The sequence below is a fragment of the Geotrypetes seraphini genome, chromosome 5 (assembly GCF_902459505.1).
Source record: "Geotrypetes seraphini chromosome 5, aGeoSer1.1, whole genome shotgun sequence".
NCBI classification, from domain to species: Eukaryota; Metazoa; Chordata; class Amphibia; order Gymnophiona; family Dermophiidae; genus Geotrypetes; species Geotrypetes seraphini.
This window is the reverse complement of record NC_047088.1, coordinates 123,969,760-123,986,593: the sequence shown is the minus strand read 5'-3', so window position 1 is coordinate 123,986,593 and position 16,834 is coordinate 123,969,760. Positions and strand designations below refer to the sequence as shown.

Sequence of the window (16,834 nt, the reverse complement as noted above, 5' to 3'; positions counted from 1 at the left end):
GGACTTGTCGATCAGAACTCTCAAGTACCTTTCCTGGGAGGTATCTCCAAATACCATCCTGGACATCCTATATTTGTGCATGAGATTTTTGTTCCCGACCTGCATCACTTTGCACTTATCCACGTTGAACCTCATTTGCCATGTCAATTACCATTTCTCGAACTTGATTATGTCACGTTGCAGATCTTCGCAATCCCGCTGTGTCTTCACTACTCTGAATAACTTCATATAGTCCGCAAATTTAATCACCTCACTCGTCGTACCAATGTCCAGATCATTTATAAAGATGTTGAAGGGCACAGGTCCAAGCACCGAGCCCTGCGGCACCCCACTGGTGACACTCTTCCAGTCTGAGAATTGTCCATTTACCCCACTATCTGTGCCTATGCTCCAGCCAGTTTTTAATCCATGTGAGTATTTCACCCTCGATTCCATGGTATGCAATTTTCTGAAGTAGTCGTTCATGTGGAACATTGTCGAATGCTTTCTGAAAATCCAGATATACAATTTCGACTGGGTCGCCCTTAGTCTATTCCGCCTGTTTACTTCCCTCGAAGAAGTGCAGCAAGTTCGTCAGGCAAAATCTGCCTTTAATGAAACCATGCTGGCTGGTCCTCATCAGATCGTGTCCGTCAAGGTGATCAATGATGCAATCCTTTATCAGCGCTTCTACCATCTTTCCCAGTACCGATGTTAGACTCACCGGTCTGTAGTTTCCTGGATCTCCCCTTGAATCTTTTCTGAAGATCAGCGTAACGTTTGCCACCTTCCAGTCTTCTGGAATCTTTCCTGATTTGATCAACAGATTGGCTATTAGCTGAAGCAGTTCAGCTATAGTCCCTTTCAGTTCCTTGATGACCCTCAAATGGATGCCATTCAGTCCCGGGGATTTATCACTCTTAAGCCTATCAATCTGCTTGTATACTTCTTCTAGACTGACCGTCGACCCTGTCAGTTTCCTATCTTCATTTCCAGCATATAGGTTCCGGTAAATAAAGACGCAAAAAATGTGTTCAGTTTGTCTGCAATTTCTTTCTCCTCCTTTAGCACTCCCTTTATTCCACGGTCATCCAAAGGCCCCACCGCTTCCTTCGCAGGTCATTTACCTTTAATATATCGAAAGAACGGCTTGAAATTTTTCTCTTTCATGGCTATTTTTTCCTCATAGTCTTTTTGGCCCCTTTTACTGCCTTATGGCACCTGCGTTGATGTTGTTTGTGCTTATTCCAGTTTTCATCCGATTTTTACTTTTTCCATTCCTTAAATGAAGTTTTCTTGTCTCTGATTGCTTTCTTCACCTCTACAGTAAGCCACACCGGTTCTTTTTCTTTTTTCCTCTTGGATCCTTTGTTGAATACGCGGTATATATAGATTTTGCGCCTCGGTGACTGTGTCCCTTAAAAAGGGACCAAGCTTGTTCTAGCATTTTTATAGTGCTTATCCTTTTCTTAATCTTCATCCCCACCATGAGTCTCATCACATCATAATTCCCTTTTCGGAAGTTCAGTGCCATGGCCTTCGTTTTGGACCGATGTTTCACACCTGCATCTAGGTCGAAGCGGATCATATTGTGAACCCTGCTTCCCAGTGTCCCTTCTACTTCTACACCTTGTTCCGGTTCAGAATTGCATTCCCTCTTGTATTTTCCTTGACAAGTTGTTACAGGAAGCAATCTCCCTAGCGCAGCCGGAGGTGCCTAGGTTTCAGTCTTTCCCCGTATAGTTGAAGTCACCCATGATAATTGCGTTGCGTCCCTTGCATTTGCATTTATTCTCATCTGTCATTTCCCCATCAATTTCTTTGTACTGCTCTGAGGTTCGGTAGTAGATGCCAATCATCTTTTCCAGTCCATTTGTTCCCGGAATTTTGACCCATAGAGACTCTAACTTATCCATCAGTTGTGGTGTGTTCTCTCCAGTAGATTCAATTCCTTCTTTAACATATAAGGCAATGCCCCCACCTTTTTGAGCCACTCTGTCTCTGCGGTATAGTTTGTATCCCGGTAGCACAGTGTCCCAGACGTTTTCCTCAGTCCACCATGTTTCTGTGATGCCGATGATGTCAATGTTATCTTTTTATGCCATAGCTTCTAATTCACCCGATCTTATTCCTTAGACTCCTTGCATTTGTGTACATACACTTGAGTTTATGACTGTTACTTTCTTGCATTTCCTTCCCTCTTGTGTCCCTTTCAATCTGTCTTGCTTGTGATCCGGTGGGTCTTCCCCTATATCTTCCTGCATGGTATCCTCTGGTGAGTCTTCCCCTCTACCTTCCTGCACGTTATCCTCCGGGTATGCCGGTTCCCGAACCATCGACTGTCTCGGTCAACTGTCGGCTTTCCCCTTCTTCCTAGTTTAAGGTCCTAGGGTTGGCCAGAGAAGAGAGGAAGTCGTTGCACATGCCAGCGGTGTTGGGGTAGTCCTGGGAAGTTGAAGTCACCTAGGATGAGGGAGAGGTAAAGTTTGGTGATGAAGTTGAGGAATGGTTTCCAGAGCATCTGCTGGAGAGTGGGGTGCTCTGTATAGCAAGATGAGAGTGATTTCTCTTTTGGGGTTGATTGTGAAGGCTAGGGCTTCAAGTTTGGGGAGCATCATGGAGTCTATTATTTTGGGGGAGGTGATGGTCTTGATGATTGCTGCTACTTCGCCTCCCTAGCCAGAGGTGCAGGAGCAGGCTAAGGCTTGGTAGTCTGGGGTGCATAGTTCTCTATTGTCATGGAGCCAAGTCCCTGTGATCATAAGAATGTCCCATCTGTTGTCATGGTGAACGTCATGGAGGATGGTGGTTTTGTTGGTGACTGATCTGGCTTTGATGAGGGTATGAGCGGGTTATCTTTTGTGGTAGTGGTGGTGGGTTGGATGGGGATAAGATGTAGGGGATTTCTAGTATGGTGGTTTTTATGTTGGGAGGTTAGATCACCGTATTTGCCATGGCCTGTGATGATTGGTATGGTGAAGCAGATAGTTGCGAATAGAGCTGGATTGGCTAGCTTGTGAGGGGGTCATTGTGAGGATGCCACTGTGTGGGAGTGGTCCATGGTGGGCTGGCTGGGAATGAGAATGGGGGGTGGCTGGAGGCATGTTGTTTTAGTTGGTGTGGATAAATGCTTAGGGGCAGGCCATGAGTTTATGGGGGTGGCAGTAATTGTATGGGGGGTGGCTGTAATTGGAGGATTGTTGTAGGTGAGAGGGGGATAGCTTGGTTGTTTCTCTAGAGTTGAGTGGTGAAGTAGGCTTCGGCCGGCTTGGCCTCTGGGTCCCACAAAGGGCCACACAAAGCTAGAGTGATGAACAGCGGGGAGGAGGAAACAAGATGGAGGCTTTCTTGTTCCTTCCCCTGCCTGGAGCTCTGGTCAGTTTGCAGTCTGGAAGTCGGCCCTTAAGTAGGGCTTGCAAGTCAGCTGGAGTCAGATGGGCAGGGTTTTGGTGATCCTTGCGCTGTAATGATGATCGGCGGGAGAAGGAGGAGACAAGATGGAGGCTTTCTTGTTCCTTCCCCTGCCTGTAGCTCTGGTTGGTTGCATAAAAGTAGAGTGGGTATCTCTGAATGAAAGGGAGAGAGTGTAGTAGTTGTAGGGCTGGGAAAAGGATGGGGAAAAGAGGGAGGGTGAGGTGGTAATGCTGAAAAGTGATTGGTGTGGTGGTGGGAGGTTAAGTGGCTTGGGATGGGGGAGGGATGGGGAAGAGGAATTGGTAGCAGTAAGAGGAATTGGTATTTAGGAGTCATTGAGGAGGAGAGGGAGTGAGAAGTACCTGCCCATAATTGAACAGTGAGAATTGTCCTGGATATGATGGTGGAAGATAGATGACTGGTGCCAAGTCTCATAAGATGAAAGGAGGATAAATTTTTTAAAGTAAACGCACCATGGAGAGTCCACACGAAAGCCATGGCCATGTGAGTGTCACAGAAAAGTAAGGATAAGGAAGGGTAAAAAAAATTTTTCTGCTTGCGTCGTCCCCACTTAAACAGAATAGAAGGAACATTTTTTTCACTCAGAGAATAGTTAAGCTCTGGAACGCAATTGCCAGAGGTTGTTGTAAGAGTGGATAGCGTAGCTGGTTTTAAGAAAGAATTGTACAATTCCTGGTTTTGGCCAAGTACTAGTGACCTGAATTGGTCACTATGAGAATGGGCTTACTGGGCTTGATGGACCATTGGTCTGACCCAATAAGGCTATTCTTATGAATAAATGGATCTATATAAACCTTTAAAGGTACTGCCCTCCATTATGCCTGGGTGCCTGGAGGAGGTGATTTTGGCAGGGAATGAGTTGATCGCAAGGATGTGTAAAGCCTGGTTGGGTGAAAATCCTGCCAGTCAATGAATCTGTGGAGACAGGGCATGTTTTGGATTTAATCAATTATCAAAAAAACTATGGGTAGTGGACGCTGTTGAGCCAGAGAGCAAGATAGCCGCATAAATTCCTCTCTCATTTCTAAATCATCGACGAAGAACAAGTTTCTAACTTTATTTTTTGGTATTTCTTTCTCACTCTACCGATGCCTAAAATGTCCACGAATAAATCTGCCAAATCTGAGACCCATCCGACACAGTCTACAGGGTCTAAAAGATCTAAGCATGATCCTCCTACTCCGGAGAAGCCAACGACTAGTAAGTCAGTACACGACTCCTCTTACTTAGTTTTAGATGAGATCCATGCTTTAAAAGATCTCATAACTAAACAATATGATATCACCTGTGAACTGAAGAGTGAAATAAATTCACTTACTACCTCATTTGCAGCCTGCAAGGCACGTGTCGACTCCTTGGAAACTCGGGCAGACATGGCGGCACTCTCTTCTGCACAGTTTGAGGAACAGACACAACAGCACTTTAAAAAGCTAGATCAAGAGCTTGAAGATCTTTGTAACCCTAATCGGCGGAACAACATTAGAATTATTGAACTAGTGGAAAATACGGAAGGATCGGATCTAAACAAATTTCTTACTGACTCGCTCCCGAAATTGCTAAATTTAACATCAGATCTACTGTTGCAATTCGAGCATGCCATCTTTTTTGAAACTTGGCTTCACCAAACCAAGACCAATTGTAGCAGAATTGCTACGATACCCGAAGACCTTGCAGATTTTGAATGCTGCCGAAGCTGCAAAAGACTTGAAATTCGCAGACAAAAAATTTCTTATTGTTCCCGACCTGGCTAAGATGACAGCATGGAAGAGAAAATCATTCCTGGAGCTGAAGAACGCGACTGAAGTCCATGGGCGCGAGAGATATGGTTTGCAGTACCCCAGGCAGGATGGTTGTGACCATTAACTCCACAAGACATTTTGACTCTCCGGAACAACTCCAAAATATTCCTGGATAACCTTCAATCGCAGGGTATGTCATCCTCACAAAGTCTTAAACTTTTCTATCGTTCTATGATTGCTGTTGCATCGGAGGCATTGGACAGCCTGGACTCCGTTGGATTTCCTCTACTGCAGTGCTTCTCGGATCAATTTTTGCTATCGATGTTTGGACTTAGCTTTTGGATTTATTACACTTTTCTTGGACTACTTTGACAACGCTGACTTTCTTGGATAAATGTGACTTTTTGGCTACACTATTGTTCTTCCCGTTTAACTCAGCATGCATCTTTGCATTACTATAGGATCGAGACTTTCCACACTGAGGCCTAGATTCTCTATAGTGCGCCTAACCTTAGGCGTGCTTTAGACATCCATAAAGCGGAAGGTCCAATTAGCGATACTTAGACGTCTCCTAGACGTTTGCATAGACGCTGAGCGTGAGTTAGACGCGGCTTTCTGAAGTCATCTAGACGTTTCTACATGGCCTTACCTAGATGCCAGATAGACGTCCCAACGATGTTCTTTTGTTTTTATGTTTTTATATATATATATATATTGTGACCGGGCCGGTTCCTTGGTGGCTGGAAAGCCAGACCCGGACCACAGGTAGATTTATGTAGCGCCTTTTATATGGCTGGTAGAAAGAAAAACCAGGAAAAGGGATTTCTCAAAAGAAAAACAGCTTCATTTTTATTTGTAATCCTGAACATGGTAAACCAACAATATGTTCATCAAGGCAACGTCCTATAAGTCCTTTGGAGCAATCCCTCTTGCTCCAGCGTGGGCCACTTGCCCTGTACTTGACAGCAAAAGCATAAAGAAAAAAAAAAACGTTTTTTCCAAAATCCCCATTCAGGAGTATGCTTAATTTTCTGGAGCCCACATCTTCCTAAGCAGGCTGGCAACTTCCAGCCAGTGTCCATGGGCTCACCCAGCCAGTACACCCTGCTGCTGGGCTACTTGTTCTCCCTCACCAAGGGTCTTCCTCCCTGAGGCAATTACCAACTCCTGACTTTGCCTCTGGAGTCCTCTGGGCTTATTGGAAAGCCTGGAAACAGACTTCCCTCAAATTGTCTTTAATTAGTGCAGAGCTGCTTCTGCCCTGTTCACAGCCTTGCTCTAGCTCAGGGTTTTTAAACCACCAGGACTGGATTTCCCATAAGACAGGAAGGACCTTTCATATTTCATTCCCTCCTATATCCATGCCCTCTTCAAACTCACTTTCATCAAGAAGGCTGCTCATTTCCCAGTCATTAGTTCTGTAGTCAGGGCTGTTTCTCCACCCATTAACTTCAGGCTGTTCCACCCATCTCCCACTTTGCCTGCCTGCCAGCTCCTTCAGAATGTTATGTCTCTGAGGGCAAACCCCCGGGTCTCCCTCCCAAGATTGGCCAGGCAGTGCACGGTACCTCCCAGAATTAACACTTCCTCCTTTGCTGGGTTGACCTCCTGCAAACGTCCTGGGTTGGGGAACTCGAACTCTGGAGTCTCGGCGTGTAGCTGAACTCTCTTGATTAGAGCCAGCTGAGCTCCCCTTGCTTGCTCTGCCTCCTCTCTATTTGAGGCAGCTGGTCCCCTCTAGCACGAGTGCTGACCCCACCCCCTCCTGGGTTGGGTTTAGGTTTCTCACCCTGAGGAAAGGATCGATAGGGGAGATAATTGGTTTGCAGTGCCCTTCCCCCCTGGCTGTTGTGTTGTACTGAACCTGGCTTCTGCCCCTTCCCTCTGGGCTGAGTCAGCTGAGTCGGCTCCAGGCCAGGTTTTACAAAGCCCTTTGATGCCTGCTGGAGAAATTTAACTGTTCTTTTCCTTATACAGGGGCTTCCCTGTCACAATATATATAAATAAATATATATATAAAGAAGTACTCTTTATTGATATATTATCATTCTTTCGGCATTGTAAGCTTTCACATTAATAACCCAAAGTATAGGATGATTAAAAGGATAATCAAAACAGTATACCATTTTGTAAACTATATATTTTGTAATATATTAGTTTTAGTGGGAGTTGATATGGGAATATCAGTGAGTATATTGAAAAGGATGACTAAATAACCGCTGTGCTAAACAATGAATCATGCAATAATAGCTATTCTGATTTGATTATGCTATGCCTTATAGGTAGGAATGGCAGTTAATTCTGCTAGGAGACAGAAAACACTGCTGTGTTGTATCTTTTTCCTTTATGATTTTGGAATTGTAGAGTTACCATTAATACAAACTAAAAAAATATGTTATGTTTAAAAGGAGAACTAGAAGATGAAACGTACCGAGTGTTGAACTTACATTATCAGTATGGAAGGTGAGAAACTGTAGATGTATGCTACACAGAAAGTTGTACAGTAATGTTATACTCACCTCCTATTAGAAGTGGAAAGGATAGGACTTTGAACACCATATAAACCTAGTTTAAGTTCCACAAAGACTGGCAGGAAAGGCACCCTAAGTCATCCAATGACCTTCCTCTGGATTTCCCAGAGACTTTATTTGAGAGAGGATAGTTTAGAAGTGATATCTTGCTCTAAATAACACTCTCCTGGTCTTAAAACATTGTTACAATTAGCTCATTCTTCAGACCAAAGGTAAATCCCATAACTTACACTGGCTCAACTTAGAAACAGAATAAAAACACAGATCAGACCTGAATGTGGCTTCTAGTTTATAGGAAGAGGAAGTAGCCAGCAACACAATGCTGACCTCATTGTGACATCATCAAGGTGCACCTGGAAGGTAGATATGCCACAAGTAAAAGACAAGCTGGGAGTTGAACCCACAACCTCCGGAAGATCAGTACAGCGCTTTTACTCACTGAACTACAGCACCTTTTACTCCAGTGTCTCTGGCTCCCCTGTCATATCATACTTTAGTGAACTGCTAAGGTAAAATCAGCTTAGCTATCATCTCGCAGTTAGTTGAGACAAAAGACTGGTAGCTCAATGGTTTAAAGCACTGCTATCACAGACGCAAAACCCATATTCCTAGGTATGGTTCAATAACTGTAACACAAAGTCAAATTATGCTGGTTTTTTAAAATCAAATGCAAGCTCAACATTTGGAATGTATTGTGTGTAGTATTGCTAATGTGTTTGAGATGATAATGAGATGCGATAGGTCTGTATCCAATATAATAAAGCCCTAGCCGCGCATGCGCACTTACTAGCGTGCTTCCCTGATCTCTGATCTGTGATCAGGAGTGCAGATGCGGCGGCCAGGCAACTCGGAGACACACAGCACAGCCGGCGACTCACCCCCTTCCGCCCTCACTCACCACCAAAACCACCACCGCCAAACCCTCCTCCTTCTGTCTAGCCAGGAGGAGGGCTCCGAGCCGCTGAAGACTGTCCCTGATCAGCTTACATGGTCCCTAAAAAATGAACCTTTTCATCTGAGGCGCGAGGCTGAGGTGACCTTCCTCCCCCGGCTCACTAAGGTTCCGTCTTGAAATTCAAATGCATTGTTGAAAAAGCAAGTGACCGGAGGACGCTGGGAGAGAAATTAAGCGGCCTGACAAAATGACATCGAGGCAGTCCGACTCTGAAGAGGACAATGATTTGCCCCGCGTTTTCAGTGATAATGAGGTCATTAAAAGGATTTCATTTCTGATTCCTTGCCCTAAAATCTGAAATGAAAGAGGTACCTATGGATGTTGAGGCTGCATTGATAGAGATTTGCCAAGAATTGAGTGAGATTGGCAGGACAGATGAGCAGGTGGAGAATTGTGTGGATTTAGTGGAACACCTATCTGACTACTGTTTCCCAACATCAAAAGGACTAGCAGTCAGGGAGAGAGACAGACAGATAGATAGAAAGGGAGACAGAAAGAAAAGAAGAAAGACACAGGGACAGGGAGAGACCCAGAAAGACAGACAAAGGGGGCCAGGGAGAAAGACAGACAGAAAGAAAGACAGCAAGAGGGAGAGACAGACAGACATATAATTCTAGAACCGGTCGAGGGCTTCTTTTAGCCGAGACATCTGTTGCTTTTGCCGTTGGGTGAGAGCCGTCACTTGCTTGGTGTAGAAAGGTATGCAAGGCTGACAGGCGTGCCCATTTCTGCCTTAAAATATCAACATGAGAATAAGTGGCCACTTCATAACACTTTGAGGAGAGGCTTCTGTTTTGGGTGTGTGGGAGGGAAGTGGAGGAATGCCAAACCTAAGATTTCCATTTTTGACCCTTTGTCTTTGACTTTTTTGTCAGGGGGGAGATAAAACAAAGGAAGAAGGGCTGCAGCGTTTCTCCTACCCCCCTTTCCCTCATCCTCCCATCTGTCTCTCCTCACCTCCTATCTCAGTGTAGCTCTCGCAGCTCCTCCTCATCCTCCTCCAGCCAGGCCACAGCCAACTGCCGCCGTGGCTTGCCGCAGCCAACAGGCACTGCGATTAGCAGCCACCCACAGCTGCGGCAGCTGACATCCACCTCGAGGGATTCTTTCCAAGGCTGCCTGCACCGCTGTCAGCTGCCTCAACCCACCTCAAGTCGCCCTGGACCTGGCCCGCTCCTGGCATTGCTGACACCGCCGCCATCCATGCTGTGCGGGAAGGTGGGCTCCATGAGAATAACAACTAGAATGAACAGAAGCAAAAATAAAACAATTCTCAGCAGCCTGTTCTCTGTCATCCTAGACCCTCCTGCCCCACCCCAACACACACTCCTGCAGCATAAAACCCTAACCCTAACCTCCGGATGATCGGTACATCGCTTTTCCTCACTGAGCTGCAGCACTAACCCTAACCCTGAAAACAGCAAAGTCCACCATATATATATATATATTCCTTTGAGAGCTAATAGGTAGCAGTAAAAAGAGGGATGTTGAGTGGGAGTTGAACCAGTGACCTTGAGAGGTTGGACTAGGTGCATTAACCTGGTGAGCCAGAAATGCTTTCTTTGAGTTGAGTGTGACATGATAGCTAATGAGATGATACATAGGCAGGTCAGTCAAGTATGATATGAAAGGGCAGTGAGATGCATCTCAATAGAAGCTGGTGTAGCTCTATGGGTTAAAAGCCTGTGCTAGTCATACAGAGGTTGTGAGTTCTACACCCAGCCCATCTTTTTAATTTTGGCATACTACCTTGAAGGTGTGGCTTGATGATCTCACAATGAGGTCTGGTAGAAGACAAAACACTGCTGATTTATATATATTTTCTTCATGATTTCAGAATTGTATACCTTCACATTATAAAAACTAACAAAATATGCCATGTTTAAAAGGAGATATATAAGATGAGTTGAACTCAAATTATCAGCATGGAAGTTTAGTTTTCATGCTACACAGAAAGTTGTACAGTAATGTTATAATCAACTCCTATAAGAGGTGGAAAGCATCATCAACGTGCACCTGGAAGGTGGCTATGCCATAAGTAAAAGACAAGCCGGGGGTTGAGCTCACAACCTCCGGATGAGCAGTACAGTGCTTTTACTCACTGAGCTACAGCACCTTTTACTCCAGTGTCTCTGGCTTCCCTGTCATAGCATACCTTAGTGATGTGGTAAGGTATGATCTACTTAGCTATCTACTTAGCCCTTTCATATCATACTTGACTAACCTGCCTATGTATCATCTCATTAGCTATCATGTCACACTCAGCTTAGAGAAAGCATTTCTGGCTCACCAGGTTAATGCACTGTGTCTCAAGCTCGCTGGTTCAACTCCCACCTTAGCTCATTTTAATAAGGTCGTAACAGCTTCCTATTAGCTCTTATAACAGGGTCTACATGGTGGACTTTGCCATTTGTAATGTGCACATGTCCCTTTCCAGGCAAACCTATTTTCTCCATACCATGGCTAGGACATCCTAAGCTGTGATGAGAGGAAACCTTTCCTCTAACAGCAAGATGGCATTTGTGACTCGCCTGGTTAATGTGCTCTATTATACTTTGTCCATCTTCTCAAGTACCCTGGTTCAAATCCCATCCTCACATAGAAACATAGAAAGATGACGGCAGAAAAGGGGCACAGCCCATCAAGTCTGCCCACTCTATTGACCCACCCCATTGAGTCTGAGTGCTAGTGACCTAGTTCCTTAACTTGACCCTCGTAGGGATCCCACGTGGATGTCCCATTTATTCTTAAAATCGAGCACGCTGGTGGCCTTGATCACCTGCACCGGAAGTTTGTTCCAGTGATCTACCACCCTTTCCATGAAGAAATACTTCCTGGTGTCACCACTAAATTTCCCCACTCTGAGTTTGAGCAGGTGCCTCCTTGTGACCGAGGGTCCCTTGGGAAAGAATATATCGTTTTCCACCTCGACACGACCAGTGACGTACTTAAATGTCTCAATCATGTCACCCCTTTCTCTGCGCTCCTCCAGGGTATAGAGCTGCAGTTTACCCAGTCTTTCTTAGTATGAGAGACCCTTGAGTCCTGCGACCATCCTAGTAGCCATCCGCTGGACCGATTCAGCTCGAAGCACATCTTTCCGGTAATGTGGCCTCCAGAATTGCACACAGTATTCCAGATGAGGTCTCACCATGGTTCTGTAGAGTGGCATTATGACTTCAGGTTTGCGGCTGACGAAGCTTCTATTGATACATCCCATCATTTGCCTTGTCTTAGATGAGGCCTTCTCTACTTGTTTGGCAGCCTTCATGTCCGCACTGATGATTACCCCCAAGTTCCGTTCCTCTGAAGTCCTAGCTAGCGTTTCTCCATTCAAGGAGTATGTTCTGCATGGATTTCCGCTGCCGAGATGCATGACCTTACATTTTCTAGTGTTGAAGCCCAGCTGCCATGTCGAGGACCAGTTTTCCAACGTGATCAGATCCTGCATCATACTGTCCTTGAGGTTGCTTTACAGTGATACTTTACCCTGAAGCCCCGGGTCAAGTCCCTTATGAATATATTAAAAAGGGATGGTCCCAGGACTGAGCCCTGCAGCACTCCGCTAGTCACCTCCGAAGTCTCAGAGAGGGTGCCGTTGACCACCACCCTCTGAAGTCTTCCACTCAGCCAATCATTGACCCATGCAGTTAGTTTCTCACCCAACCCCATCGATTTCATCTTGTTTAATAGTCTACGGTGTGGGACACTGTCGAAAGCTTTACTGAAATCCAAGTATACTATGTCCAGAGCCTCTCCTGAGTCTAGCTTTCCTGTCACCCAATCAAAGAAGCTTATAAGATTGGATTGGCATGACCTGCCTCTGGTGAATCCATGTTGACAGAGATCCCTTAGATTCCCTTCATCCAATATTGAGTCTAATTTACCTTTAAGTAGAGTTTCCATGAGTTTACACCTTCCCTTTTTTTTCATAGCATCCTAACAGCTCTCATAAGTGGTGGAATTTGTGGTTTCTCATCAGCATTCTGCAGCCACAGGTGCATGAAATACTTTCATTTGCTCCCAACTACAAGCCATTCTAGTAGGAATGTGTTTCTTTTGATGCAATATAGGCATTGGCCAACAGCTATGAGTTAAATCAAACTTCAGAGGGCTTGGACAGGTGTTGAAGAATGATACATGTGGTGAGATGGATCCTACACACATTAGTATTGGTAAATGCAGTTTGGCTTGACAGTTAGAGGGGGGATGTTGGGGTGGGGGAGGGTGTTCAGCATGAGAGAGAACAGGTTGCATTAAAAATTAGACAATGGCTGCAGATAATAAAAGCTGAAGCAAAATATTTATATGTAAAGGCATGGCTAAAGAGTTACCAGGTGTCCTGGCTGAAAAATGAATATAAACTATTTGCTAACCTTACTCAAGACTTGAACCCCTGATGTATGGAAGATAACAGCAGTGCCTTAAGGCATAGAGCTATAGAGAGAACTTTGTTTAGAACATAGAGCTTCGTATCAAAGTTTAGAGATGTGAAGGAAATGATTACGTCACTACAGCTATATTTGGCAAAATGACATCCAACGCATGTCCAATTACATTTGAATTATTTCGGCGGGAAGTTCTAACGGTTCCTATGATGTCCAACGCTAATTAGGCATGCTTAGTATATAGAAAGCTTTGGCACAGCCATTTTTCCTATTTAAGACCCCCCATGTGAGTTGGTGCTTGTGGTGTTCCGTTTCCTCAATGATGAAATTTTGTGCTATGACTTGCCTGTTCTCCTTTGTACTCCCTTCTGCCTTTGCCACTCCTTCCCACCCCTATTATCTGTATTTCTTTTGTCTATGGATTTTTCTGGGTGTTGGTGAGGGGGATTGTTGAGGACTTAGGTTTTGTGTTAAGTGTGGAGGGGAATCAATTGTTAGGGAAAAGAAGGGGCCAGGCCAGGTTACACACAGATGCCCACGCCCACCACTCTCCCTGATTTCATAATGTCATGGTCTGCCCCCACCTCCATTTTCCATGTCAGCAGAGTACACCAAAAAGATAGAGCATAGGGGAGCCTACAACTTTCAATTAACTCCAAATGGAATGGATGGGAACCTGTGTTTAGACATGGGAAATATGTTATCGACCAAGGCAGCTACTGCACCAAATGGGATAGATATTAATGAGTTTCTTAAGTTGAATGCAGGAAAGGTGTGACTTGGGGGAGGGGGAGAGAGACAGAGATATGCTGTATAGTGGTCTGGAATGAGAAAAGATAAAAGCAAGAGATGGAGGATGTCATGGAGGCAAGGAGAGATTAGGGATGCGAGGGTATTTGCAAACAGAAAGGGTGAAAGGTTGACACTGGAGATGGAAGGAGGTTAGGGAGAAACACTAGGTTTTGAGGTGGAAAGGAGAGATGGCATGTAGGTTTCAGCCTCCCCCCCCCTCCTCATTGGTATGCATCAAGGAGAATAACTGAAAAGAGAGGGACAGATGTTGATGCATAGGGAGCTAGGTAGTGAAAGGTGGGATAAGAAAATTGTAAGGGATAGCCCTAATGAGCATGCATGAGAAACCAGCATCTAATGGAGGTGTCAGCCATCAAATCTACCACCATGTATATCCATTAGGGGTATCCTCAAAACCTAACTGGCCTAGTGGTCGTTCATGACACTGTTGGGACATACCTCTGTAAACCATATGATACAGCAATGTAGCTCCGTGAAGACCCTAACGAATAAAATATATGCAGAAACAAACACACTGTCAGTTATATATGTTTCATTTATTTGATTGATTTTATTGTAAAATATCAATCCATTGGCTTGGCGTTGTACATGATAGATGGAAAAATGCATAATACAGGATGCAAATAGATGGCACAGGTTGCACCTCGGTGAAGTGAGGCAAATGTCCAGGGTGCAAATAGATGGCACAGATTGCACCTCGGTGAAGTGAGGCAAATGTCCAGGGTGCAAATAGATGGCACAGGTTGCACCTCAGTGAAGTGAGGCAAATGTCCAGGGTGCAAATAGATGGCACAGGTTGCACCTCAGTGAAGTGAGGCAAATATCCAGGGTGCAAATAGATGGCACAGGTTGCACTTGGAGTGGTGAATGAAGGTGGCAACATGGCTCCTGGAGAGCTACAGATCCTTGAAAGGTTGTAATAGTTATTATCCAACTATGATGCCCTCGATGGGAGTTGAAGCTGATGAAGATTGGCACTCAGGCCAGGAGGCTATCTGGATGAAAGATCTGTAGTGACTGAACCGTGATATAGAGGCTGTGGCGTGTACATGCAGAGGAGGTCCAGCGGAGCCCCAGGTTCCATGCGGCATGACTGGCCTGGGTGTGTTCAGAGGACATAGTGGGTCCTAATGGGGGCCCTTTCCTTTTCCCTTTCCCTGGCCACGGCCTCAACCCCGGGCACGGGTGGCCGGGGGAGAACCCCGCCTGGTGGGGGCCTGGCTGGAGGAGGTCTGGGAGGTGGCTTGATCTCCAGGATCCCCAGGGGAGGCAGTCTGGGTGATGAGCTGGGGGAGAAGGTGTGTAAGAATGCCACACATGTCCTCCAGATTACGGCGCGTCCCAGCCTGCTCCTCTAGTATGGCAGCCTGCTGGGCTAGTGTGGCAGCCTGCTGGGCTCGTGTCGCAGCCTGCTCTGCTACCAGGGAGGCCAAGTGCTGGTTCATGGTTTGGGCCTCCCTGGCGAGGACACGTGTGGATTCTTTTATCTCAGCCACCTCCCTAATGAGCAAGCCCTGTCTATGGTGGATGCGGTCCCCAACCTCCACCAATTGATGGGTGACCTCATCAGGGGGGCCTCCAGCTCATCACCCTGATGGAAATCCTCCTCCCCCAGGGCTCTGACCTCACCCACCTCTTCTTCCCCCTCCAACTCTTCCCCTTCCTCTGCTGCCCTGTTGTCATCATGGGGATGAAGGGGGGGTGCCGGTGCAGGTTGCATATCAGTGTTTTGAGGAGGAGGGGCGGCGCACGATGGGCCGGCCACTTCCTCCTCCGCCTCCTCCTCATCCCCTTCATCCCTATCAGCAGCAGAAGGAGGATGGGATGCCTCTGCAAAAAGACAAGAAAATACACATTGGTATTAGTTGAAAGCGGTAACATCTGAGAACATCATTTGAATTGCATCACAGGTCACAATACTGTATATCTGGTCATTTACAAGGTATTATGCAGACTAACATATGGAACATGTAGGCTGCTAAGAGTATCAAAACAGGCAATGGCTTTTATTGTATTACTATGAATTGCATTGGTTGTATAGCACTGTTGTAGTTTAGAAAAGATAGTTTAGAAAAGATATAAAATATTAGTTAAAACACCAACAAGTCAATGGCTTCTATGTAAAGTGTTTTTACCTTGGCACCCCAGGGAAGTATCAATGGCTCCCACAACAGGTGCTATTCCAGGACCCACTATGTCGATCACCTCACTCTCCAGGACAGTCAGTTGGAGGTTGCCGCAAGGACCTCTCTCCGCAGGGCACACCACCGTTTTTTCAGAGCCTCTATATCACGGCCCTGATGATGAACTGATGATGAACTGATGAACTGATGATGAACTGATGATGAACATAGATGTCATTGCAGATCCTTTTCCAGATAGCATGCTGGCCTTCTGTCCCAATCCTATCAGCTTCCCTCCCAAAGAGGGAATCATAGTTGGCCCCGACTTGGGCCACAAGGATCTGCAACTCTCCAGGCAAAAAATTTGATTTACGTTTTGGAGCCATGTTGCAAGGTGCAGCCAGGTTTTCAGGCTACTTATAGAACACGTTCAAACACACACCCATAGGACACCCAATGAGGTGTGTTGGGCGTGGTTAGGAAGCGGGACAATCGGGCCCGCCCCGAACGGTGCCCAATAGGCATAGAGAACGTTTTCCCGCCAAACTGCTGATGTTAGACGCTACATAGGCGCGCATTGGTATAAGAAGGTCCAGGTGAGTAGTGTTTCTTTTCTATTCTGTCCTATTGCTTATGCAGACGTTTGAGACTTTACTCTGTCTTAGTCTTTTAAATTTTCTTTCCTATCTCTGCCTCCCATTTCTCTCTATTCTACAGAGCCATTAACAAGCTACATGTCATTCTAATATGTTGTTTTATCTTTTCTAGAAGCAGCTTGCTAGCAGCTCACATAGTAAGTCTAGGTGAGAATGATATTTTGTAAGTTACTTAGGTGTCCTTATAATAGAACCAAAAAAAACAACCAGCAAGA

General features: G+C 45.6%; 1 protein-coding gene and 1 pseudogene across 1 annotated transcript in view; both read left to right on the top strand.

Moving 5' to 3' along the window:
* TRPM8 (transient receptor potential cation channel subfamily M member 8) overlaps nucleotides 1-16,834 on the top strand; it is a 2,182,726-nt gene that overhangs the window by 882,568 nt on the left and 1,283,324 nt on the right. The gene's annotated exons all lie outside the window — the stretch shown is intronic.
* Nucleotides 1-16,834, top strand: part of LOC117360972 — a 46,765-nt pseudogene that overhangs the window by 21,450 nt on the left and 8,481 nt on the right.